The sequence below is a fragment of the Bufo bufo genome, chromosome 5, assembly GCF_905171765.1.
Source record: "Bufo bufo chromosome 5, aBufBuf1.1, whole genome shotgun sequence".
Lineage (NCBI taxonomy): Eukaryota > Metazoa > Chordata > Amphibia > Anura > Bufonidae > Bufo > Bufo bufo.
In genome coordinates, this window is record NC_053393.1 from 474,125,460 (window position 1) to 474,152,367 (window position 26,908).

The 26,908-nt window shown below is 42.7% G+C and overlaps 1 long non-coding RNA gene across 1 annotated transcript; it reads right to left on the reverse strand.

Moving 5' to 3' along the window:
* Positions 1–715: 715 nt before the first annotated feature.
* On the reverse strand, positions 716–23,740 carry LOC121000981. The gene is made up of 3 exons (XR_005778948.1): positions 23,627–23,740; positions 7,302–7,307; positions 716–726 (listed from the first exon to the last, which is right to left on the reverse strand). It is a non-coding gene; the product is annotated as an uncharacterized LOC121000981 (long non-coding RNA).
* Positions 23,741–26,908: the final 3,168 nt, after the last annotated feature.

Genomic DNA, 26,908 nt, shown 5'->3' on the forward strand with positions numbered 1-26,908 from the left:
AAAATGAATGTCATTCAATGGTAACCAGCTGGTATTAGAAGTATTGATGTAACAGCATATAAGAGTGGTAAAAAATGATAAAAAAGATGAAAAAAAGATGAAAAAATTGTAAAAATAGTATAAAAGTGCGCTGGTAATGCGCTGAAAAAGTTGTCCTTTTATAAAAGAGTGTCTTTTCATAAAATAGTCTCAAGAATCATGCGTTTATATTCCTATATATAGGATAATCATAAACTTTTGTGTTGATGTCCTCTGGGTGAGAGATAGATACGTAGATACTGCGCCTTATGACTCCTTACATGGTTTCCGCTGTAAATGGAGAGAACGTGATGTGCCTTTTTTGGTATATGTAAGTAGGTAATTTATCAAAGAACCGCAGGCATATACATTATTCAAGTGCAGTAGTGAGTAAACCGCAAGCTTGTACTTTGCAGTAGTTAGTAAATGTAACGCTTGTATGCGGATGCTGTAGGAGGAAGGGGCGCTCTGTGCCTGAGTGCGGCGTCCCGCACTGTCTCTGGCGACAGAGATCACTTACCCTTCACCCGGCGCTGCTGTCTTCGGTCCTCCGGCCTTGCTCAGTTCTCCCTGGGCGGCTTTCTTGAATCCAGGAGTCGGCGGTGTATCTCGTTGCCAAGGACGGGAGGCGTGGTTCGCGTGTCTGTGAGGTGACGTGTGTAGTCACGTGATCGCGGTCTTTCCCGGCTTGTGCTAAATGGTCCCGGCCTCTTCTTCTAGCTCCGTTCCAAGTGATGGGTATTCAGACAATCCTCTGCTCCTTAAACGCGTTTCGGGAGTCTCTCCCTTCATCAGTAAGTGGAGGATTGGAGTGAATACTGGAGTATTTATAGGGCAAAGGCAATTAGCTCAATTATGAGTCGATTTAACTTTTTCATTGTATGTATTTTGTACTGGTTATCCTATTGGGGTCTAGCATGGCACATTTAGTTTATTACGCAAATAAAAGTGTGGAAAAGGCAGATGGATGAATACAATGATTTGGAGAATGTATATATGAAAAATATTTATGAAGAAATAGATTGTTTTGTTTTGACCTATTGTGCTGGGTATTAGGAATCTCTTCTTTGGTGCATGGGATAATGGTAATAATTGTAGGTTCATTACTTAGTGGTTTACATATAGGTTGTGATATGCGTTCATTGCTTTAAGGCCTACATACAGGCAGTGAGTCAGCCTGTGTGGCATAATATAAGATCAACCTGTGTGGCATAATATCAGATCATTGATCCATATTTGGTTGATGGGGATTTGTGTGTATATCTTGTGTTTCTCATCCTTGTACACTTAAGTGAGGGGGTAGTGATACATATAGTGTGGTGGAGGGAGGTGCTTATGGGGGTGGGTGTTGTGTATAGGTATATTCGTGCGTACATGTGTATACACACGTACACATACACACCAAATATTTTCTTGTGGTAGGTATTCCCCAGATGTTCCCTGGTTTTAAGTGCACAGACGGATGCATCCAATATGTCGCTGGTCCGTAGTGTAAAGACCCAGCGACTGCTTGGGTCCATCCTCCCCGTGCAAAACCCAAGGAGGATGAGTCCTATATGCCATAGCAACAGCAGGGATAGGTGTTATTCTATCATTAATAATATTATATAGGTTAGGGACCAAGATTTTTTTTCTTTTTTCTTTTGTCAATACTGGTAATTAATCTTGTAGTAAGGTTTTGTCCTTTCTGTCACTGGTCCGTCATCTCTGTATGTTTTAAATGAAGTAGGAATATGTACAATTCACTAGGAGGGTAGGTATGGTATGACAAAAAAAAGGGGGTGCTACTTGTGTAAAATCCAGTATGTAGTATATTGGAGTCCTGGTTTTATAGGTGTAGATATTGTAGTGGTTTATCTGTGTATATCATGTTTTTGTGGGTATTTGATATATTTTCCTATGATGTTACTGATGGATCCTAGTTGCAAGTGCACAGATGGGTGTACCCAATATGTCGCTGGTCCGTAGTATAAAGACCCAGCGATTATTCTGGATTTATCATCCCTGTGCATCTACAGGAGGGTGAACATCAATCATGTAGTAACATCAAGAATGAGTAGTGAGGTAGTAGTGAGGTGATAAGTAGTGAGGTGTTACTACATGATTGATGTTCACCCTCCTGTAGATGCACAGGGATGATAAATCCAGAATAATCGCTGGGTCTTTATACTACGGACCAGCGACATATTGGGTACACCCATCTGTGCACTTGCAACTAGGATCCATCAGTAACATCATAGGAAAATATATCAAATACCCACAAAAACATGATATACACAGATAAACCACTACAATATCTACACCTATAAAACCAGGACTCCAATATACTACATACTGGATTTTACACAAGTAGCACCCCCTTTTTTTTGTCATACCATACCTACCCTCCTAGTGAATTGTACATATTCCTACTTCATTTAAAACATACAGAGATGACGGACCAGTGACAGAAAGGACAAAACCTTACTACAAGATTAATTACCAGTATTGACAAAAGAAAAAAGAAAAAAAATCTTGGTCCCTAACCTATATAATATTATTAATGATAGAATAACACCTATCCCTGCTGTTGCTATGGCATATAGGACTCATCCTCCTTGGGTTTTGCACGGGGAGGATGGACCCAAGCAGTCGCTGGGTCTTTACACTACGGACCAGCGACATATTGGATGCATCCGTCTGTGCACTTAAAACCAGGGAACATCTGGGGAATACCTACCACAAGAAAATATTTGGTGTGTATGTGTACGTGTGTATACACATGTACGCACGAATATACCTATACACAACACCCACCCCCATAAGCACCTCCCTGCACCACACTATATGTATCACTACCCCCTCACTTAAGTGTACAAGGATGAGAAACACAAGATATACACACAAATCCCCATCCACCAAATATGGATCAATGATCTTATATTATGCCACACAGGCTGACTCACTGCCTGTATGTAGGCCTTAAAGCAATGAACGCATATCACAACCTATATGCAAACCACTAAGTAATGAACCTACAATTATTACCATTATCCCATGCACCAAAGAAGAGATTCCTAATACCCAGCACAATAGGTCAAAACAAAACAATCTATTTCTTCATAAATATTTTTCATATATACATTCTCCAAATCATTGTATTCATCCATCTGCCTTTTCCACACTTTTATTTGCGTAATAAACTAAATGTGCCATGCTAGACCCCAATAGGATAACCAGTACAAAATACATACAATGAAAAAGTTAAATCGACTCATAATTGAGCTAATTGCCTTTGCCCTATAAATACTCCAGTATTCACTCCAATCCTTCACTTACTGATGAAGGGAGAGACTCCCGAAACGCGTTTAAGGAGCAGAGGATTGTCTGAATACCCATCACTTGGAACGGAGCTAGAAGAAGAGGCCGGGACCATTTAGCACAAGCCGGGAAAGACCGCGATCACGTGACTACACACGTCACCTCACAGACGCGCGAACCACGCCTCCCGGCGTCCTTGGCAACGAGATACACCGCCGACTCCTGGATTCAAGACAGCCGCCCAGGGAGAACTGAGCAAGGCCGGAGGACCGAAGACAGCAGCGCCGGGTGAAGGGTAAGTGATCTCTGTCGCCAGAGACAGTGCGGGACGCTGAACTCAGGCACAGAGCGCCCCTTCCTCCTACAGCATCCGCATACAAGCGTTACATTTACTAACTACTGCAAAGTACAAGCTTGCGGTTTACTCACTACTGCACTTGAATAATGTATATGCCTGCGGTTCTTTGATAAATTACCTACTTACATATACCAAAAAAGGCACATCACGTTCTCTCCATTTACAGCGGGAACCATATAAGGAGTCATAAGGCGCAGTATCTACGTATCTATCTCTCACCCAGAGGACATCAACACAAAAGTTTATGATTATCCTATATATAGGAATATAAACGCATGATTCTTGAGACTATTTTATGAAAAGACACTCTTTTATAAAAGGACAACTTTTTCAGCGCATTACCAGCGCACTTTTATACTATTTTTACAATTTTTTCATCTTTTTTTCATCTTTTTTATCATTTTTTACCACTCTTATATGCTGTTACATCAATACTTCTAATACCAGCTGGTTACCATTGAATGACATTCATTTTTTCTTTACCTATCTAAAAGGAAATTCTTTTACCCCATCTTTACCATTTTAAAATACCCTACATCGACCATATATATATAAATAAATTAATAAATTGACCCAAATTAGAGTGTGCCTGCTTACTTATTTTCCTACAAGTTATTGACTTTAGCATGAGTTGTTAACAGAACATTATCTACAGCAAAACCCATGCAAATGTGGGTTATTCCATTAATGTAAGAAATGTAAATCATACATCATATAGTAAATGACAACCTCTATCTAACAAAGCTAGAACCAGCCCTGTACCTCATATGGATCCAGAGATCTCCCCATTCATTGCTCTACTAGATTTATTTCAAGCTGGCAGCTCAGGGGACGTTTTCTGCAGCTAGTGGCAGTTGAAGAATGGAACTGGGCATGTATGTCCACCTCAGTGAGCAGGAGAGAGAAATTAGAAACAGAGCAAATACTAGGTGGTACTATACATATAGATTTTATTGAATAACTTCATTGCTCTACAATATCTTTAATTACATTCAATTACAAAAGTATTCTGATCAAGGTACTGGTTTGAAAACTATTGAATATTTTTTATGGGAAAACCCCTTTAACATCTGAATATCTTAAATGGTATTTATTTTGTTGTAAAAATGAGTAGTCGTTACAAAATCAAAATCGACTGTTCTAATTTTGTAATTACTACTCCTATATTCAGGACACTCTTCAAATTCACAGTTTCCATAGGCAAGAGTGACAGCCTAAGATCCTATTTACACAGTCTGATACCATTGGGCAACAGTGGCGGATCCAGAGCCTGGTCTCGGGAGGGGCACTTTCAGATTATTTTCTGTCCGCCGCCACAAAACAATGGTGCTTATAAAACAGACTCCACAGTGTAGCGGTATACTGTATATTGTGTGGCACAGTGTAGGCTGTGTGTGTATAACAAACATATTTTACATGAAAACTTACAATTACTTGACTTGGCCCTTGGGGATCTCGGACGCCACTTCCACACTTTGGCCGGGGGCTCGGCGGAGCTGATGTTGTGTTTTATCCTAATGAAAAAGATTTCATAATAAGGATTTGGAGAAGGGGCAGAGGAATAGCAGAGCAGGGAGAGGCTGGTGCTGCTACTAGGGGGTCATACCATGGGGGAGTAATAAAGCCCATCATAATGCCCCCCCCAGTATAAATAATTCTCCTTATAATGTGACAGTGCAAAAAATACCCCCTTGTAATGCCCCCAGGTGAGCTAATGTCCCCATAATGTGCCAGTATAAAATACCCCTATATAGTGCCCCCAGTAAATGCCCCCATAGTGCTCCACACCCTCCTTTTCCTAGTGCCCCCCATAATGTACCAGTATAAAATGCTCCCGTAGATGCCCTCAGTGTCCCCCATAATTTACAAGTATAAAATACCCCTTCTTAGTGCCCCCCGTAGATGACCCCATAGTACTCCTCTCCCCCCTTCCCCATAGTACCCACCATAATGTGTCCCAGTATAACATTGTACTGTACAGAGCCCCCATATAAAACACCCCTTCTTTGTGGCCTCAGTAGATGCCCCTATAGTGCCCCCAAACATGTGCCAGTAATAACAGCCCCCCTGTGCTAGTTATAGCCCCCCCGTGCCAGTAATAACAGCCCTCTCCCTGTGCCAGTGATAACAACACCCCCTGTGCCAGTAATAACAGCCCCCCATGCCAGTAATAACAGCCCCCCTGTGCCAGTAATAACAGCCCCCCCGTGCCAGTAATAACAGCCCTCCCCCCTGTGCCAGTAATAACAGCCCTCCCCCTGTGCCAGTAATAACAGGCCCCCCCTGTGCCAGTAATAACAGCCCCCCCCTGTGCCAGTAATAACAGCCCCCCCCGTGCCAGTAATAACAGCCCCCCCCTGTGCCAGTAATAACAGCCCCCCCTGTGCCAGTAATAACAGCCCCCCCGTGCCAGTAATAACAGCCCCCCCCCCTGTGCCAGTAATGACAGCCCCCCTGTGCCAGTAATGACAGCCCCCCCCCTGTGCCAGTAATGACAGCCCCCCCTGTGCCAGTAATGACAGCCCCCCCTGTTCCAGTAATGACAGCCCCCCTGTGCCAGTAATGACAGCCCCCCTGTGCCAGTAATGACAGCCCCCCCGTGCCAGTAATGACAGCCCCCCCTGTGCCAGTAAAAGTATTGTATATATAAAAAAAAAAACACATACTTACCTCCATGTCAGCGATGCGATGCAGGCCTCTTCCGGCCTGTGTCCCGCTCTGTACGGCTCAGGCGGCGGCGCGATGACGTCATCGCGCCACCTGCACCGGCCTCTGATAGGCTGCGGGCCTCGTGCCTGCAGCCTATCAGAGGAAGGGAAAGGGACACTCCTCTCCCTCCCCTGCCTCTGCACAGCCATCTGTATCGCTGTCCTGAGGACGGGTTTGCGTAGGGTGAGTGATCGCATCGAGTCCCCGCGCTGCTGTGGCGGAGACCCGATACATCACAAGGCACCCCGATGCCGTGCAGAGGCTGCCCAATGCCTTGCATGGTATTGGGAACTGCCTTCTACGGGTGCTGCGGAGATCCAGCATCAGGCTGGGTCTCCTAGGCAACCTGTTTGTGTATGACTCAGTGTAATACACTAACAGGCAATGCATTACAATACATCTGTATTGTAATGCATTGCAGAGATGATCAGACCCCCAAAAGTGAACATCATAAATAAAGTAAAGAAAAAAAAAGTGTTTTTAATAAAATTAATAAAGTAATAAAATTATTAAAGTAAAAAAGAAAAAAACGCCCCTTTCCCCTTATTTTATAATAAAAAACAGAAAAAAAAACAAAACCCACACATATTGGATATCGCCGAGTCCGTAATTACCGGCTCTAGAAATATATTACATGATCCACCCTGTCCGATAAACACCATAAAAAAATTTAAATGGTGTAAAAAAAGCTATTTTTGTCACCTTACATCACAAAAAGTGCAACACCAAGCGATCAAAAAGGCGTATGTCCCACAAAATGGTATCAATAAAACAATCGCCCGAAAAAAACAAAACTATAGTTCTCAGAACATGGAGACACTAAAACATCATTTTTTTTGTTTCAAAACTGCTATTATTGTGCTAAAGTGAAATACATAAAAAAAACATACATATTAGGTATCGCCACATCCGTAACAACCAGCTCTATAAAAATATAACATGACCTAACCCCTCAGGTGAACACCGTTAAAAAAAAAAAATATGTAAAAAAAATGAAATTTTTGTCACATTACATCACAAAATCTGATCAATAAGGTGTATGCCCGCCAAAATAGTACCAATCAGACCGTCACCTCATCCCTCAAAAAATGAGACCCTACCTAAGAGAATCGGTCAAAAAATAAAAAAGGTATGGCTCTCAGACTATGGAGACACTAAAATATAATTATTTCAGTTTCAAAAATGCTATTATTGTGTAAAACTTAAATAAATAAGAAAAAGTAGACATATTAGGTATTGCCACGTGCGTAACGATCTGCTCTATAAAAAAGTCACATGACCTAATCCCTCAGCTAAAACGCAGTAAAAATAAAAACGGTGCCAATACATCCATTTTTTGGTTACCTTGCCTCACAAAAAACGTAATATAGAGCAATTAAAAATCATATGTACCCCAAAATAGTACCAATAAAACTGACACCTTATCCCGTAGTTTCCAAAATGTGGTCACTTTTTTGAGTTTCTACTGTAGGGGTGCATCAGGGAGGCTTCAATGGGACATGGCATCTAAAAACCAGTTCAGCTAAATTTGCCTTCCAAAAACCATATGGCGTTCCTTTCCTACTGCGCCCTGCCGTTTGCCCGTACAGCAGTCTACGATCACATGTGGAGTATTTCTGTAAACCGCAGAATCAGGTTATTAAATATTGAGTTTTATTTGGCTGTCAACCCTTGCTTTGCTACTGGAAAAAATTGATTAAAATTGGAAATTCAGAAATTTCATCTCCATTTTTCATTAATTCTTGTGGAACACCAAAAGGGTTATTAAAGTTTGTAAAATCAGTTTTGTATACCTTGAGGGGCGTAGTTTCTAAAATGGGGTCATTTTTGGGTGGTTTCTATTATGTAAGCCTCACAAAGTGACTTCAGACCTGAACTGGTTCTTAAAAAGTGGGTTTTGGATTTTTTTTTCCATCTAAAGTCATGATTCCTCCCTGCTTAACTTAAGCAGGGAGGAATCATGACTTCAGTTGGAAAAAAAGACAAATATTAAAAAAAAAAACTAATATATTCGATATAGTGATATATATTACTTTTTTAGAATATTCGTAAAACAAGAATATATAGCAATATAGCGAATATTCAAGATAATTTTTTAATCAGTACACATGATCCCTCCCTGCTTCTAGCTTGTGGGCCAATGAGAAGGCTGCAATATCTTTGACTTTAGGAGTAGTGTTGATTGCGAATTTTCGTAATATTATAATTCGCTTTATTGCTATATATTCTTGTTTTAGAATATTACGAATATTCTAAAAAGCAAATATATAGCAATATAGCGAATATTCGAAAAAAAAAAAACACGAATGTAGAGCAATTTAGCTAATATAGTGCTATAATCTTCTTTGTCTAATAGTTGTAATTTTTTTCTCATCTGAAATTCAGATTGGAAAAAAATTACAACTATTCAAAAAAAAAAGATTATAGCACTATATTAGCTAAATTGTTCTACATTAGTTTTTTTTCTAAGATTCGCTATATTGCTATATATTCTTGTTTTAGAATATTACGAATATTCTAAAAAACGAATATATTCGTTTTTTAGAATATTTGTCTTTTTTTTTTTTATCTGTACAGTTGTTCCACTTTGGCATACTCCTCCCTGTAAAGGGTCCCCGTCACCATGGGAACGCCTGGGGGTTAGAATATACCATCGGATCTGAGTTTTCACGATCTCTTTGATTCTCATTACAAAAATTCGCATTACGAAAATTCTCTTTACAAAAATTTGCATTACGAAAATTCGCAATCAACATTACTACTAAAGTCAAAGATATTGCAGCCTTCTCATTGGCCCACAAGCTAGAAGCAGGGAGGGATCATGTGTACTGATTAAAAAAAATCTCGAATATTCGAAATTACGACTATATATCACCATATTCTAAATATTCGCAAATTCTCGAAGTGCCTCTATTCGCAATAAAAATTCGCAATTCGAATATTCGGGATCCACACTAAATACAACATTCGGTAACTTTCCAATATCTGTTATGTTTCATTTCCTCACCAGTGCAGAAAAATTTCCTTGGACTCTTTAATATTGATGGGAGTGGACCCTGGGCAACTCAACAGATCATCCCCCCACCCACCTTGTACTTGTTCCGTATGAGTTCAGTCACTTTGGTACACAATCCCATTCTGCGGCGCGTGATCCCGCGAGACCTGTGACCTCCCGAGGCGGTCATAAAAGAAAAGACTTGATGGCAAATCACTAGGATATCACTAGTACTGGCAGTAGTATTAGCAACTTCCCTCCCACTTTGTCAACTGTTTGTTCTGCATAATTTTTTTTTTATTTGCCACTAACCTGTTTTTTTCAGTGGGGACCATGTGGAGCTGAACAGAGACCTAAATGATGAACCACTTTTCTAATGTTAATGCCATTTTGTTCAAATCATTGCTGGTGGTCACTGCAGTCGCTTGCATATAGAGTATTGGTGGCAGTGTGTCATAAATGTCTGTGGAGAGTATGACGCTCCTAAGCTTGGTGCTCAGGTAGGATACACCTCCTAAGTGACAGAAAAACCTATACATGAGGTCAAAAAGGTCATTTACAGTATTATAAGCAATCCATAAAAGTCCTGTGTCAACCTCTTTGATTCAAATTTTAATGATGCACTAAGTAGCACACATCTCATTCCTTTTCTTAGATTGGTTTCCAATCTAAGAAAGGTGTCGCCAAGATTTGCAGATAACATTTTCAAGCACCTATGCCCCTCTCAGTGTCATGTGAGAGGGGCATAAAAGCCAGATTGAAAGCAATGTCTTTTAGCCACATGAAACCTCAAAAATGTAATCAAGTTCTGTTGGATGATTCTGTGATGCCTCCTGTTTGTCGATGTGCCACTATTCACAAACTGAGAGGTACAAAATCCTTGAACTGAGAGACCTTGGTTTATCACTCCGGCAGATCGCTGCATGCCTTGGCCGAGATGTCAGCACTGTTCAATGTTGTGGGACCCAGTGGTTGGCTGGACAATGGCAAACTGGAATGACAGCAGGAGTAGAGTTGAGCGAACACCTGAATGTTCGGGTTCGGCCGAACTTCGCAAAAAAGTTTGAGTTCGGGACCCGAACCCCATTGAAGTCAATGGGGACCCGAACTTTGGAGCACTAAAAAGTCATGGAAAGGGCTAGAGGGCTGCAAAGGGCAGCAAAATGTGGTTAAGAGCATGACAAGTGCTCTGCAAACAAATGTGGATAGGGAAATGACTTAAAATAGCATAAAATACGTAAAAATAAAAATCTTGATCTAGGAGGGGGTCCATATGGAGTAGGAGGTTGAGGAGGCGGTGGATGTGGGGGGCAGACCCATCAGTCAGTATGTGTAGGCGTGGGCACACATACTGCTCCACCATGTTGCGGAAATGCTGCCTCCTGCTAAGACGTTCCATATAAGCTGGTGGTGCTGGTTGTTGTGATGTGCTGACAAAACTTTTCCACATTTCGGCCATGCTAACCCTGCCTTCTGAGGTGCTGGCGGGGCCCCAGCTGCGTTGGTGACCTCCTCCTCAGCCTTCGCCTTGTGCCTCCACTGAGCCCCCGCTGTCAGGTGGGAATGCCATCAGCAGCGCGTCTACAAGCGTGCGCTAGTAGTCGCGCATCTTCCGATCAGTAACAGAGACGTTTTTACTAAATTTAGTTCCCTGTCAGCAATGCAGAGCAGGGGTTTTTCACCAACAAAAATGGGTTAATGTCAACCATCAATGTAACAGACAATTTTTTTTAATTTAGGTCCCTGTTACCTATGCAGAGCAGGGGTTTGTATACGGCAAAAATGGTAAAATGTCACCCAAAAATGTAACAGACAATTTTTTGAAATTTAGGTCCCTGTCACCTATGCATAGCAGGGGTTTATTCACGGCAAAACTGGGTTCATGTCACTCACCAATGGAACAGACGATTTTACAAAAATTAGGTCCCTGTCACCTATGTAGAACAGGGGTTTGTATATGGCAAAAATGTTAAAATGTCACCTGAGAATGTAACAGATGCTTTTGCACCCTACTCCCTCTTTTGCTGTGCTGGTGCCTCTGTGCGACCACAGCCTCTTCCCCCAAACTGCACACGTCCCTCGCATGACCTTGATTCTATGTGGGGTCTAGTATCTCATCATCCTCCACATCATCTTCCACCCACTCTTCACCCCTGCCCTCCTTATCGGTCTGCAGACTGCAGAAAGCTGCAGCAGTTGGCACCTGTGTTTCGTCATCATCAGAGACGTGCTGCGGTGGTCTTCCCATGTCCTCATCCTGAAACATAAGTGGCTGGGCATCAGTGCACTAAATCTCTTCCACTTCTGGGGCAGGGCTATGTGGATGGCCCACGGAAACCCTGCTAACAGAGTCATCAAAAAGCAGAAGAGACTGCTGCATGACTTGGGGCTCAGACTGCTTGCCTGATTTGCAAGGGGGTGAGTTGAAAGACAGATGGCCATGGGCTGTAGGTGCCAACTCTGATCTTTCAGCAGGGGACTGGGTAGGAGACAATGTGAAGGAACTGGAGGCACTGTAAGCCACCCAATCTACTATCGCCTGTTCTTGTTCTGGCCTCACCATTCGTAGAGCGGCATTCGGGCCTACCAAATAACGCTGAAGGTTCTGTCGCCTACTCGCACCTGAGGAAGGTGTTTCACTTGTGCGAGTAGCTGGCACAGATCGACCACGTCCTCTCCCTGCAACAGGAGCTCCACCAACATCAGCAGCACCACGACCAGGGCCACGTCCTTTATTTGACGCTCTCCTCATTCTTTGCGTTCACCCACCAAACTAACAGATGGTTTATATCAGGCGACAATGTAACCGCCAATAGTCAACAATTAAATTCACTGACAGTAAGGCTGTGCCGGTGTCATAAAGAGAAAAATTTCTTGAGGTCACACAACAGTGTGACAGGCGAATTTAATACAATTACTTCACGGTCCCATAAAAATAAAATTTGTCAACCAACAATGTAATAGCAGTATTGACTGGTTTTATTGGACTGTCAGAAATGCAGCGCAGGCCGCAAAGGTACTTTATGGAAAAAAAGATATGATTTTTTTCACCCACAATTGAAAGAGATGGATTTAACAGATTTTCTTTCACTATCACAAATGCAGTGCTACACTGCGCCTACACTGCAAATGTACTTTTTGGCAATTTTTTTTTTTTATTTGTCCTCCCAGAATCTAACAGATGGATTTACTGAATTGATTACATTCACATATGCAGCACAGGGGTACTTTACAGAAAAAAATGTGAATATGGCCCCTGGGTCCCTGAACTCACAGATGGATTACCTATATTATTTTCCCTTCCCCTGGCACATATGCAGTGTAGGCGCACTTAAAAAATGGGTATATGTTGCCCACTGAACTAAAAGAACAGCATTAAATTATTGTCTCTGGCACATATGCTGTGCTGGTGCACTGAACTTGCACAAAATGGCCGCCGACGCCCACCTTACTAACAGACGGATAAAACTTTTTTTTCTGTGTCACTGGGCTCAGGGCAGGGTACAAAAATGTAGCACTGCACCCACAAAAAAAAATCGCTGTAGATCGCAGAGTTAACAACAAGTTCTGATATCAGATTCTATCCTATTCTCTCCCTCACAGCAGCAGCATCCTATCCCTACACTAGTAAGAGCTGAGTGACTCCAGCTTATATAGAGGCTATAGAGGTCACATGCTGCACTGGCCAATCACAGCCATGCCATTAGTAGGCATGGCTGTGATGGCTTATAAGGGCACACGAGTTAAAAGCTTGTTGATTGGCTGCCCTGCAGCCTTTCAAAAAGCGCCATTAAATCGCCGAACACCGAACTCGAACCCAAACTTTTACTGAAATGTTCGGGGTAAAAAATCGTAAAGTTCGGTACGAATCCGAACTTTACAGTTCGGGTTCGCTCAACCCTAAGCTAGAGGTGAGCAAAACCTCTGCATGGACGGATCATCTGAGTAGAAGAATGGCACTTAGTGATTCATTCTGTACAGCAAGTGAAATAGGATGTTCCATCCCAAGCCTAGGGTCTACACAAACCATCAGAAGGCATTTGCATGACATTGACCTATGAGCTAGATGTCTAGCCACAGGTGTTCCATAGATCTCATGCCACTGCTCTTAAAGGCTATCATGGTGCACAGCAAAACGGCAATGGAGGCTGGAATGGAGGTTTGTCCTCTTCAGTGATAAAGCCTGCTTTTGTCTTGGATTGATACCTGGAGATTGGTGTGGAGACCACATGGGCAACACCATGAAGAGGCCTTCACAAGGGAATTTCCTACTTCCTGGATTGTTGTATGGGGTGGCATAGTATAAGGTAGCTGGACCCCTTTAGTCTTCCTTTCAGGTACACTAATAGCTCAGCATTACATTGATTTGGTAGTGGAACCAGTGGTACGGCCATTTCTGCAAACTGTCCAAGGAGACAGGTCGTATGTTGCTTTTACTGCAATCAGCCTGCGTGGCATAAATGCGCTACCATGGCCCGCAGCGCCTCCAGACTTGTCTCCCATCGAGCACATCTGGGATATCATTGGTCGGCAATTGCAAATGGAGCTGTAAGCAGCGGATCTTGATGATTTGTATGCCCAAGTGTATTCAGCATGGCAGAACATTCCTCAAACAACCATTAATAACCTCACTGATAGCATGCCAAGGCGTGTAAGTGCTTGTATTTCTGCATGTGGCGCTCATACTCGATAGTGAATAAAGCAAGATGCTTTGAATATTTTGTTTTCATGTTTTATAATTTACTAATTATCAACATGTTTATCAATCCTGTGATTTCCATAATTCCATGATATTTTCTTCTTGGTGTTGAGGAGTGCATGTTAAAACCATTAATACTCTTGGATTCACTTTACTAGATCCTGTAAAGCCTTCTAAATTCACATGAATTATGTGCAACTAAATGAAATTGTCAGTGTCTACAATAGGCATTACAATAAGTCAGATCGCATTATGTCAGATCTGGTACAGGTACAAAAAGTGACAACAGATGATGTCCTCCGGTTTTCTTTTTGCCCTGTAAAACACATCTGTCACTTTCATAAAAATTAAAATAATTACAGAGCTCTTTTTATGACAGGGGTGTCTCTAACATTGTGCTTTTCTAATTGATTCTGTCTTCAAGAATCAAGGGCATGACATCTCCCATGTTGGAAAGTTGTCTATTTTTCACATCAGTAATGAAGGCAGAATGTAAGTGTTTTAGGAATCTGGTAAAGTACATGTACATAAAGTAAAAAATATATATATGTGAATTGTTTGTTTTACTCCAACTCATCTCCCAGTCCAAAAAAAACATAAAATGAAAGTGATGACTATGGAAGGAAAAGCAGACTTCTATACCAAATATCTAAAGGCTAGGAGCACCTTCAGGGGCAATTGTTTATGATAGGTTACTAATTTTGGGCTAAAAATATTTTTTTCCAGTTGGACTTTATAAAAAAACTTTCAGCAGTTTTTGCCCTGCAGGGTTAAATACCCATGTTTTCACCCAGGCAGCCCCCTGATGTTACCATCGGAGCATCTCATGCTCCGATGCGCTCCCTTGTCCTGCTCTGGATCGCGCAGGGCAAGTGCTCTTTTGCTTGCGCCCTGCAGTGTGTTCGGTGACGTCCCCATCTCTGATTGGCATGTTTTATGGCCAGGGCAGCGCTAAAGCCCACCCATCAGTGCCGGTGACGTCACCGGGCTTCCTGGCAGCCCCATGGAGAGCCCGGTTCGTCACCGGAACTCCTGAAAATGCCTTTGCCCTGCGCAATTTAGCGCAGGGCAAAGGAGAGTATCGGGGCATGATCTGCTCTGATGCTCAAGTCAGGGGGGCTGCCTGGGTGAAAATGGAGGTATGTCTTGGTTCAGCTCTGAACCTGAACAAACCCTTTAAGTTTTAGTCTATCTGCAGACTGTCACTTTCTGTTTTACACTGAATCCCATCATGTTGCAGTTCTCATAGCTAATGTGTAGTCCTTTCCTCTAAATTCTGACATAAACAGTCACTTAAGTCATATTCGTATCAGTTTGATAAGAATTTGGCGATAGTGAGTGTTTATGAGCTGTTAGGAATTCAGAAATAAGGGCTATACTTCCAGTTGTGAAAACAGTAACATGACGTGTAAAACAAAGTGACAAAGTGAAAGTGTCTGCAGATAGACTGAAACTTAACCCTGTAGGACAAAAACTGTTGAATCCTTTTAATAAAACCAATCGAAAAATGGTTTTCATAGTACTTAGTATAAAAGTTTGAGACATCAATAATAATCATACTGATCACCTATAATTTTTTTTCCGCCAGTTAAAACTATATAGTGACACATTATCATTTTTTGAACATGACTATTTCCTGTTTCCCGATTGTGGGGACGGCCATATAGCCTGATCTGTTGATTTCATTTAGAGATATGCTCACAGCAGCCACCATGAGCCACAGACACAATGGATATGAGCAGACCTCATTGACTTCTATGGGAGATTTTTCTAGGCATGCTCTGTGACCTGTGCAGAGATAATTTTGACAATCACCTATTGTGAATGGTGTATTATCTATCTATCTATCTATCTATCTATCTATCTATCTATCTATCTATCATCTTTTTATCTATCATTCTAATCCTACCTATGATGATAATGAGATGACTGCTGAAAAGTGATCTGTACAAACTAAGAAGTGGCTCCAATTAGGCTTATTGGCCAGTGTAAAAACTGCAGGACTTTAGGATTTTTTAGATATAGATAGCGACATAAAAATTAAAACTAACATCAGCAAAAATTAATTAAAGAAAGTTTAACTTAAAAACTTAATTTAAACAATAGATCATTTTCTGTTGGCACATTCCCTTTAATATGTAGAGGAGTGTCTTCACCCTCTGCTTACTAACTAAGTGCTGTGTTTAGTAGTTTTGCTGGCAGGGAACTGATTATTTATGTTCCCTGTCATTTTAAAAGACTTCATTGTCACAGTGAGAGCCCAATTTGTGTGGTGGCAGCATGCTGTATGAAACTATTTGCCATTACAATGTGCTTACACGTCTAAGAGGCATGTACTTTCTGCAGCTTTAACATGGAATATACATAAGGATGGCAGGAAGGACTTATTATGTCACACAAGGTACAGGTAAAGCAAGACTAAACTCATAAAGTTCTAGAAGAATTTTACGTTTTAGGTGGAGTTATCTTTTCGAATTGCAACTTCTGTTGCTTTAGCATTATTACCTAAACTAGATCCGAAGAGCCCGTATTGCCCTTAAAGAGCTTGTATTATTGTAAAAACGTATCCCTTATACACAGTGTCATATTAGTGGGTGTCCGATTGTGGGGTTCCTACTGATTGTGAGAACGGAGGTCCTTTTGTTCCCCTGTTTGAATGGAGTGGCAATCACATGTGTGCTGCCAGTCCATTCAGGAGCATTTGTACTTGGCTGTCTTCAGCAGTCCCATAGAGTTACATAGAGATGAAGTGCTTTGGGTAGACCACAACACCATTCAAATGTGAGAACACCGGGTCCCCATTCTTGTGATCCATGGGGTCCCCAGTTTTCAAATCAACACACAGATACCTATCCCTACTATGTGGCTAGAGGATAAGGCTTTTTAATGGGACAACCCATTCAATCATTAGGGAGCTCTTGATTATCACTAATAAATACATTCTTGCTCTTTCTGTTGGCATTGACTCCAACATCTTTGGGACTTGGCATAGAAACAGAAGCTGTGGCCTATGGACGTCACATGCAGATCTCCATGCTTTAGGAGAGATATACTGGTGTAACCATATTTACAGAAAAGGCCATGAGCACTTTCACTCCAGTACTAGAATGAGATTTAGATGGCCACTACTCCTAAACTTTTGTTTATTTAGGAAGGCAATAAGGGAGGTATCTGTGGAATGAGGGCAACTGTGACATGCACTCTTGGGAGGTTGGCAGTATATAAGGGCATTTGTAGCTGGCATTATAGAGAACATCTGTGGTCGGTGCACTAGGGCATCTGTGACGTAGGGTAGGGGGAGCTATGGTGAGAATGGGGCATCTGTCACAGGCATTTGATGCACTGCATTGGGTTAGCCTTCATTTTGCTGCTTGGGAGTTCATGTGGTACCTTTTCCTTTATATATTTTATCATCCATTTACCTCCAAGATTATGTATCTCCTATTAGTTATGTTGGGTCTGCTCACCACAATTCCATGACTTCAATCTGAGACAAATAAAATAATTCCCCCTGGTGACCTGTCCACATGCAGTGATAGTCCTATTTGTTGACAGGACTTTATTATATAACAGATTAGACAACCACTCCTAGAAGTTTATTTGAACGTACTTGGGATACAAACCCTATTGTAGGTTGGTGTTTTGTTAAGACAACTGTGTTTATTTCCATATTCTATCCCTTCTGTAAAAAAAACCTTATCATGACCTGCCAGCAAGCTGCTTTTGACCCAATAGTTCATCCAAATACGTATTACCATGCTCCACCATCTTGTGTACTTAGATAACACTCCCCGCACTCCATATTTATGTCTTCCCCTAACCAGTGTGCTTAGGTAATTGGAATAATTAACAATTTCCTATCGCCCCCCCCCCAGCCTGCATCACCTTCCAAAACATTCATATTTACCTGCTCCCCAATGCTCTGGTTCTGCGCACCGGCTCCCATTCCTCCATCCTCCGATCCCGTTTTTTTTCATTCTGGTTGGGGCATGGACACAGTCACCTGTGCTACTGCAGCCAATGCCTGGATTCAATTGTGACTTGTCCCCAAGTGGCACATAACTGCTAGTAATGAGCAAATTTTTAAAAAATTTGATTCGGCCGGTTAGCCGAATTTTCTGAAAAAATTGGGTTTGATCCGAATTTATTTGCGGCGAATTGCGTTAAAAAACTGCTTTTTCTGGGCTGCAGAGAGCCTTTATAGTGGCGTAGAACACTGTGTCTTGCAGTAACACACATAGGGAGTCTGCTGTGGTAGTGAAATAATACTGTGAGTCCATATGACAAGCAGATGACAGGTGTCTCTATTAGAATCACTGATCACTTCACTTATTTGGGCGGTCACTGGGCCAAAACTGACCAAATAACTCAAGTATCAACTCAGTCTTACAGGTTGATGTTGGCACCAGGAAGAAGTGCACTCCTTTTACACCGTCATAAGCTGATTCCACATAGATGTCTACAGAACCTGTTCTATTAAACGCTTATACAAGTAGAGCCCCACGGCAGAGTGGAGAGGGTGTCAGTAGTAAGTTTGTGTTGACGTCACTGATTATTTTGCCCTTTCTCTGATCCGTCAGAACAATAACCCCCAAAAAACAGATCCTGTCCGTTGAGCATCCGATTTTAGAATATATGCCATTCAGCACCTCTGAACGGCAGATATATTTTTCTTTTGCCACTTATACACGCCACAACAGTCTTTAGAACATATAACTGCACCGCTGGACGGCAAATATATTTTACTTTTGCCACTTATACACGCCACAAAAGGCTTTAGAATATATAACTGCATTGCTGAACGACGAATATATTTCTCCAGCCTGACGTCTCTCCCTGCAGTAAGTACACTGGAAAATGGCAGAATCCAAGATGGCTGAGGCTATTTATAGGGCTGTGACATCACAGGACTGGCTGGCTGCTGATTGGCTGCATGCATGGCATTATGGGTAATCCCGCCTTCCCAGAGTTCCTTGCTCCATGTCCTCACACGTGCAGCTGCCATTTTAGGAAATTTTTTTATTCCTTACCACCAAGAGTGAGGAAATTTGGAGCGAATTTAATTTTTCATGAAATTCGGATCTAATTCCACTTCGTCAGCTTCCATTTTCTCATCTCTAATAACTGCTGAAGCCAGTCACTGGCTGCAGTGGTGAAAGTGACCATGTCCATACCACAGCCAAAAGGAAAACAAGCTGTGGACTGAAAGATGGAGCAATGGGAGCCAGTGCACAGGACCGGAATGGTGGGGAACAGGTGCAGTTCCCCGGAGCAGGGGCTATCTGCAAATGATTTGTCAATTAAATGTTATGTTAATATATTTTTATGTTATCCATTGTAATGTCTAGTATGCTCCCAGCAAAGCTCTGTATGGTTGTGATGGAGTTAAATAACTCTGGTTCAGCCTTTGCATGAGGTTCCTAGGTGGTGGCTGGCTCCACCCTTGGCTTTAGAGTGTTCTAGTAGAGTCTGAGGAGGGAGTAGGGAGAGGAAGGAAGCAAAGTCTATGTGTTCCCTCTTCTCAGGCCCAAAACAGCTTCAGAGACTAACAGTTATCTGTGTGGATTACTGCAAGAACTACAGAACGAAAGAGAGAACTGGAGAACATGGAATCTGCATGGCCAAGCATAGGAGTCAGCGAATTGCACTGTGTACAGTTGGAATGGTGTTTTGCTATAGTTGGATGTACTACTACTCCTATTTTGCACTACAGTAAAGACAGATGTCTATTCTTCTACCTCTGATGTGGTTTTCTGACTCCTACACCATACACTGGCCATTGCATTCCACATAACCTGCCTTGCACCCATCCAAACACCTAACATCAAGGGCACCCCATCTACCATCAGGCAGGAGCCCCAGAATAAGGTTGTGCTCTGAGGGAAGAAAGGGTGTGCCCTCCTCACTGCACGGCCATAGGGAGCAACAGTGTGAGGACAGCCGCCATGATTGACTGTGATAACCAGAGCCACTACCACTCTCATCCTCTGCTCCGGCTCCTCATGGGTCGCTGTAAAAAACCTCGATACCGAACTTGGGTTTGGTTCCAAGGTACTACTTGGAACCAAACCCAAGTTCTGTATCAAGTTTTTTTTTTACAGTAATAATTAATTCATGAAGTTGTTACACGAAGTCTAACTTCGGGTCACCGGAGCCAATACATTCTAATACTAAGTGGGAGCTCTGTACAGTATTACAACAAAGTTTTATGCAAATCAGCCAAAGTCGATTCACTCATCCCTAGTGACAATCAATATGTCTACATGTCCTGTAAAGTAGATAAAGCATAAAAACTGTATTTTGCATCTCTGGAACAGGGCCCCTGAAGTTAAAAAGAGCACATTGTGCTATATATATATATATATATATATATATATATATATATATATATATATACACTGCTCAAAAAAATAAAGGGAACACTTAAACAACACAATGTAACTCCAAGTCAATCACACTTCTGTGAAATCAAACTGTCCACTTAGGAAGCAACACCGAGTGACAATCAATTTCACATGCTGTTGAGCAAATGGGATAGACAACAGGTGGAAATTATAGGCAATTAGCAAGACACCCCCAATAAAGGAGTGGTTCTGCAGGTGGTGACCACAGACCACTTCTCAGTTCCTATGCTTCCTGGCTGATGTTTTGGTCACTTTTTAATGCTGGCGGTGCTTTCACTCTAGTGGTAGCATGAGACGGAGTCTACAACCGACACAATCGGCTCAGGTAGTGCAGCTTATCCAGGATGGCACATCAATGCGAGCTGTGGCAAGAAGGTTTGCTGTGTCTGTCAGCGTAGTGTCCAGAGCATGGAGGCGCTACCAGGAGACAGGCCAGTACATCAGGAGATGTGGAGGAGGCCGTAGAAGGGCAACAACCCAGCAGCAGGACCGCTACCTCCGCCTTTGTGCAAGGAGGAACAGGAGGAGCACTGCCAGAGCCCTGCAAAATGACCTCCAGCAGGCCACAAATGTGCATGTGTCTGCTCAAACGGTCAGAAACAGACTCCATGAGGGTGATATGAGGGCCCGACATCCACAGGTGGGGGTTGTGCTTACAGCCCAACACCGTGCAGGACGTTTGGCATTTGCCAGAGAACACCAAGATTGGCAAATTCGCCACTGGCGCCCTGTGCTCTTCACAGATGAAAGCAGGTTCACACTGAGCACATGTGACAGACGTGACAGAGTCTGGAGACGCCGTGGAGAACGTTCTGCTGCCTGCAACATCCTCCAGCATGACCGGTTTGGCATTGGGTCAGTAATGGTGTGGGGTGGCATTTCTTTGGAGGGCCGCACAGCCCTCCATGTGCTCGCCAGAGGTAGCCTGACTGCCATTAGGTACCGAGATGAGATCCTCAGACCCCTTGTGAGACCATATGCTGGTGCGGTTGGCCCTGGGTTCCTCCTAATGCAAGACAATGCTAGACCTCATGTGGCTGGAGTGTGTCAGCAGTTCCTGCAAGACGAAGGCATTGATGCTATGGACTGGCCCGCCCGTTCCCCAGACCTGAATCCAATTGAGCACATCTGGGACATCATGTCTCGCTCTATCCACCAACTTCACGTTGCACCACAGACTGTCCAGGAGTTGGCAGATGCTTTAGTCCAGGTCTGGGAGGAGATCCCTCAGGAGACCGTCCGCCACCTCATCAGGAGCATGCACAGGCGTTGTAGGGAGGTCATACAGGCACGTGGAGGCCACAGACACTACTGAGCCTCATTTTGACTTGTTTTAAGGACATTACGTCAAAGTTGGATCAGCCTGTAGTGTGTTTTTCCACTTTAATTTTGAGTGTGACTCCAAATCCAGACCTCCATGGGTTAAAATTTTTTATTTCCATTTTTTTTTATTTTTGTGTGATTTTGTTGTCAGCACATTCAACTATGTAAAGAACAAAGTATTTCAGAAGAATATTTAATCAATTCAGATCTAGGATGTGTTATTTTTGTGTTCCCTTTGTGTTTTTGAGCAGTGTATGTATATATATAGATATATATATATTTATATAGTCAAAATACATGGTTTTATCTTCATTCTAAATATATATGATCAGTAATACCATATTAGTTGTCTTTACATTGTACTTTATTGTTTTCTAGTAAAATAAAACAGTTATTTAGCGTCTCACACAAACACTGCAGGCTGAAGATGGAAACCTGTTTAGTGCAACAGCGCCACCTACTGGGTTTTTAAACAAATAAGAGCGATAGTAGCATGTAGATGGTGTACTGTAGATGAGAACCACGCTACAACCTCCCACAACTCCCCAACCCAAATGTAGCAAAATAAATACATTAAAAAAAGCCTTTACATGTAGTCATAGTGTCAAGAGCGTTACATGGACTAGTTCACTGTGTAGATATTGTCGACATTCATAAAATATTCAAATATCTTTCATATAAAGAATAATAATTATAAAAACTATTGAGCATGTGGTTCTATAGCAAAGTTAGGAGTTCAGGAGCATATATTTAATATACACACATGCACATACATAAATACATAAAACATGCTGTATGTAATATATATATCAGGCATCCTCAAACTGTGGCCCTCCAGCTGTTGCAAAACTACAACTCCCAGCATGCCCGAACAGCCTACAGGTATCAGCCTACAGCAGGGCATTGTGGGAGTTGTAGTTTTACAACAGCTGGAGGGCCGCAGTTTGAGGATGCCTGATATAAATTATCATTCATACATATTTAAAAGTACACACGAACCACATACACACCCGTATGTACATATATATGCAAAAATGTACAGTATGTATACATGCACACACATACATTAGCTTAGAGGCACACATAAAATAATACCACAGATACAAACACACGCATAAATAAACATATACAGAAACACGTATTGCACAACAGGATACCCATATGCATAGACATATACACAACTACACATACACGAGCATACGCTCTATTTAAGGCGTTGTCCATTTTTGACAACCTTCCTCTTGTGGAGCTGACTGAATTCATCCCTGCATGGCTACGCAGCGACAACCCCGCACGATCGGAAAATAAGGGGGAGGCGTAAAGTAGAACTGACTTAATTGCCCACAGCAACCAATCATATTCCATCTTTCATTTTCCATAGGAGCTGTGAAAAATGAAAGATGGAAGCTGATTGGTTGCTATGGGCAACTAAGTCAGTTCCACTTTACACCAGTTTGATAAATCTCCCCCTGTGTTGCCCAGTTCCAGTCTAAAAGGTTTTTTAAACCATGAGCATATCGATTACATATATTGCCAATATGCGATCAGTGGGTAAGCTCCCGTATGATACAGATGATGCAATTAAATGAAATTCCTTATTTTTACCAGTGGCATGACTCTTTTGAAGGCCTTGGAGCCGCACTGTATGTCTGTGGTCCTGCCAATTCAGGTTGCACCACAGTGACCCTGGTAAGGTCTATCAGCACTGTCACATCTGTTGGTCTTCCAGCCATAACATCCAAATGGCAAACAGGTATGCATGCAAATGAGAGAACAGCAAAGTGACGGCCTTTCTGGTGGCCGAGACCGTGGTAGCGCACATAGGATGATGCTTTTTCCTGTATTGTGCAAGCACGGCCTCCGCTGCTGGACTGCAGGGTGGTTGTAACCTTGGAAACGCACAGTGTATAATGTGATGGAAAAATGAATCCAGCCAGCAAAGGAGGCAATATGGACAATCACAATACATTAATTAGTGCCTTGTATTAACTTTCTCTACACGATAAATGCCATTTGCTAAAGTGAGACAACCCCTTTAAAGAATAAGTTATTATGAAACATGTATCCGTTACATACTTGCCAACATAATGTGGAACATTTCGGTCTGTTTCACACGACCAAGTCCATTGCAGGAATTATGCTCCATGTGTGAGCGTGATCCTCCATTCTGGACTTGCAGTAGAGCACACATTATCATGATTGATAATGCTATGTGCCTCTGCTTGACCTTACTGCTACAGAATCATAGTGACATAAAGCTGTCATTATGATTCGGTATCCGTAAGGTCAAGCAGAGGCACATAGCATTATCAATCATGATAAAGCCGTGTGCTTCCTAAGTCAGGATTTGGGAGGTACTATCTCTCCTTGGTGAGAGGGTGCATTTTTCTGCTTGAGGAAACTAAGGGTCCATTCACATGTCCGCAAAAGGGTCCGCACCCGTTCCGCAATTTCATTCTCTATGGGCCCGGACGTGAAGCGGAGAGCAGGGGGTTTCGGCCCCGAACTTCCGGTCCGCAGCTCCGCAAAAGATAGAACATATCCTATTCTTGTCCACAGCTGCGGACAAGAATAGGCATTTCTATAGGGGGTGCCGGCCGGGTGTGTTGCGGATCCACAATTTGCGGGTCCGCAACACACCACGGACGTGTGAATGGACCCTTAGGCTGAGTTCACACGGGCGTTGCGGTAAAAGATGTGGGTGCGTTGCGGGAAAATGCGAGATTTTTCTGCATGAGTGCAAAGCGTTTTAATGCGTTTTGCACGCGCGTGAGAAAAATCTGCATGTTTGGTACCCAGTTCGGGTTTGGGATCGGTGTTGTTTAGTTTTATTATAGAGGCCTTATAGGTCATACATGCTCCTCTGGAATTCTGGGATGCAAATGAGCTCTTAACAAGCTCTTATTCTAATGCCACCAGACGTAAGGTAAGTATCCTATAAGTCAATGTTTGACCCTTTAAATAAGTCTTCAGACATGACTTGGATAATAACTAAGCCAGCACCTCATCTACAGACAGCTGTTTCGGGGTGATTGCCCCTCATCGGTGCAGAACAGAGAGTACTGGCTTAGCTTGGTGAGAGGCCTGAGTCAGGATTTGGGGGTTGCTATCTCTCCTTGAGAAGAGTGCTCTTTAATCTGCGTGAGGAGACTTATAGACCATTCATGCTCCTCTTGAATTCTGGGAAGAAAGGGATGCAAATGAGCTCCTAACAAGCTCTGCCTCTAATGCCACCTTACATCTGGTGGCATTAGAAGCAGAGCTTGTTAAGAGCTCATTTGCATCCATTTCTTCCTAAGCCCAGCACGCACCATCCCTCTCTCACACGGAACGTGATTCCCGCAAGGGATACGCTTGTGTGAAGGAGCCCTTAAGCACTGCCCCTGGGTCCGCACCCACACTTTGGGTCAAATCTACTCACTTTGCTGTCACCCCTCCAGTCACTCCTCTGTTGGCAACTATGTTATTACACCATTTTATTTACAGCATTAATAACAACTTAATATACGTGTATGTGACAAATTAAAGGAAATATCTACAGAATTGAGGAGCATCTATATACAGAATGGTATTCAGGTGTTATGTTTTAGTGCTGGGAGAAACAGGCCTCAATAGAAGACAATAGGTCTCCATGGAACTGTACTGTAATACAATGGATGTGTTATCCTTAGACATAGTACACAACAGATCTCCATACAGTAGCTATGGAGCACAGCAAGATATGTTGATTCCCAACTCGAAATTGCATTGCAATGGGAGCTACTGAAATAGCGAACAACGGCCCCCTGCTCTGTTTCACGGCCATGTAGTGGTCAAGACTTAGTCTCATCTTGCCTTAATAACGATCAGATGAGACAACCCCTTTAAGTTACACATGCACATGAGACAATGATTGGGCAAATTGGGGCCGATCAGTCACTTGTGGGATCATTTATTTGAGTTATCCCTAGTGATGGACGGACATCGGCCAGGATGGTTTGCGAACGCGCGTTTGCGGCGGGTCCCATTTACTTTGATGGCAGGCGAACCTGAAACACCTTCAGGTCATATTTGCAGCCACCAAATACTTACTAGAAGTGCACAAATAGTCCCACAACATGGACAGTGACATACCAGAGGGGGATCAATGGCAAAAATTACCACAAAAAATTTGTATTTTAATCAGGGGCCATTTTTATGCGTCTTAAAGGTAAATTCAAAAAATTGTGCCCTGCTGGAGCCTAGAAAATTTTTATTTTAGGCCATGGGAGTACAGTTCCCAAAAATTAGGCATTCACCCAACAGAAAATAACTTGTGATTATGTGGCTGCGGGTACAGTAGGTGGTTACTGGATAAAAATTTTACTGTAGGACAGTACAGGCCCCAATAATTAGGCATTCACCTGTAACAGGGAGCTGGCGACGTGCTTCCTCCTTGCGGTGCCGCCTCTATGGGAACCAGAAGGCGGGGAGGACCCGGCTGTGCACGCCTCCTCAGCGCAGCCGGCATTCTCCTAGCTGAAAGAGGTACTGAGCGCTGATTGCAATTTATCGGCGCTCAGATGGTTTGGGCTGGACTTGGGTCATGTGAAACTTGCCACGTCATGTGACCCACTTGTTCTGCTATTTAAACAGGCAGCCTGCTGGCCACAGGTTGCCTGTGAATGGTCTTGCTACCCTCACCAGTATTTTCGTATTGTGCCTTCTGTGTGTTTTGGACCTCTGTTCTGTTTTTAACCTCGACCTTGTGACCTCCCTGGAATTGACGTGACCTCTTGGTTTCAGACTCCGGATTGTGTTTTGACTTAGTTATCGGATTGCTCCCTTTGTACCTGCGTGATCTCCTGGCTTTGACTTTGGCTTGTCTGACTCTGTTACGGTACTTCTGTTATCTTCTTAGGTCCCTGCTCATATCTAAGCGAGGGACTGCCGCCAAGTTGCACGCAGTCGGTTAGGACAGGCCGTGCAAGTAGGCAGGGACAGAGGTGTGGTGGAGTTTACGGCTGCACTTATCCCTACACTCTGTCGTGACATCACCTGACAGAAAAGAACTTGTGATTATGTGGCTGAAGGTACATTAGGTGGTCACTGGCTAAAAATTTTACTGTAGGCCTGTACAGGCT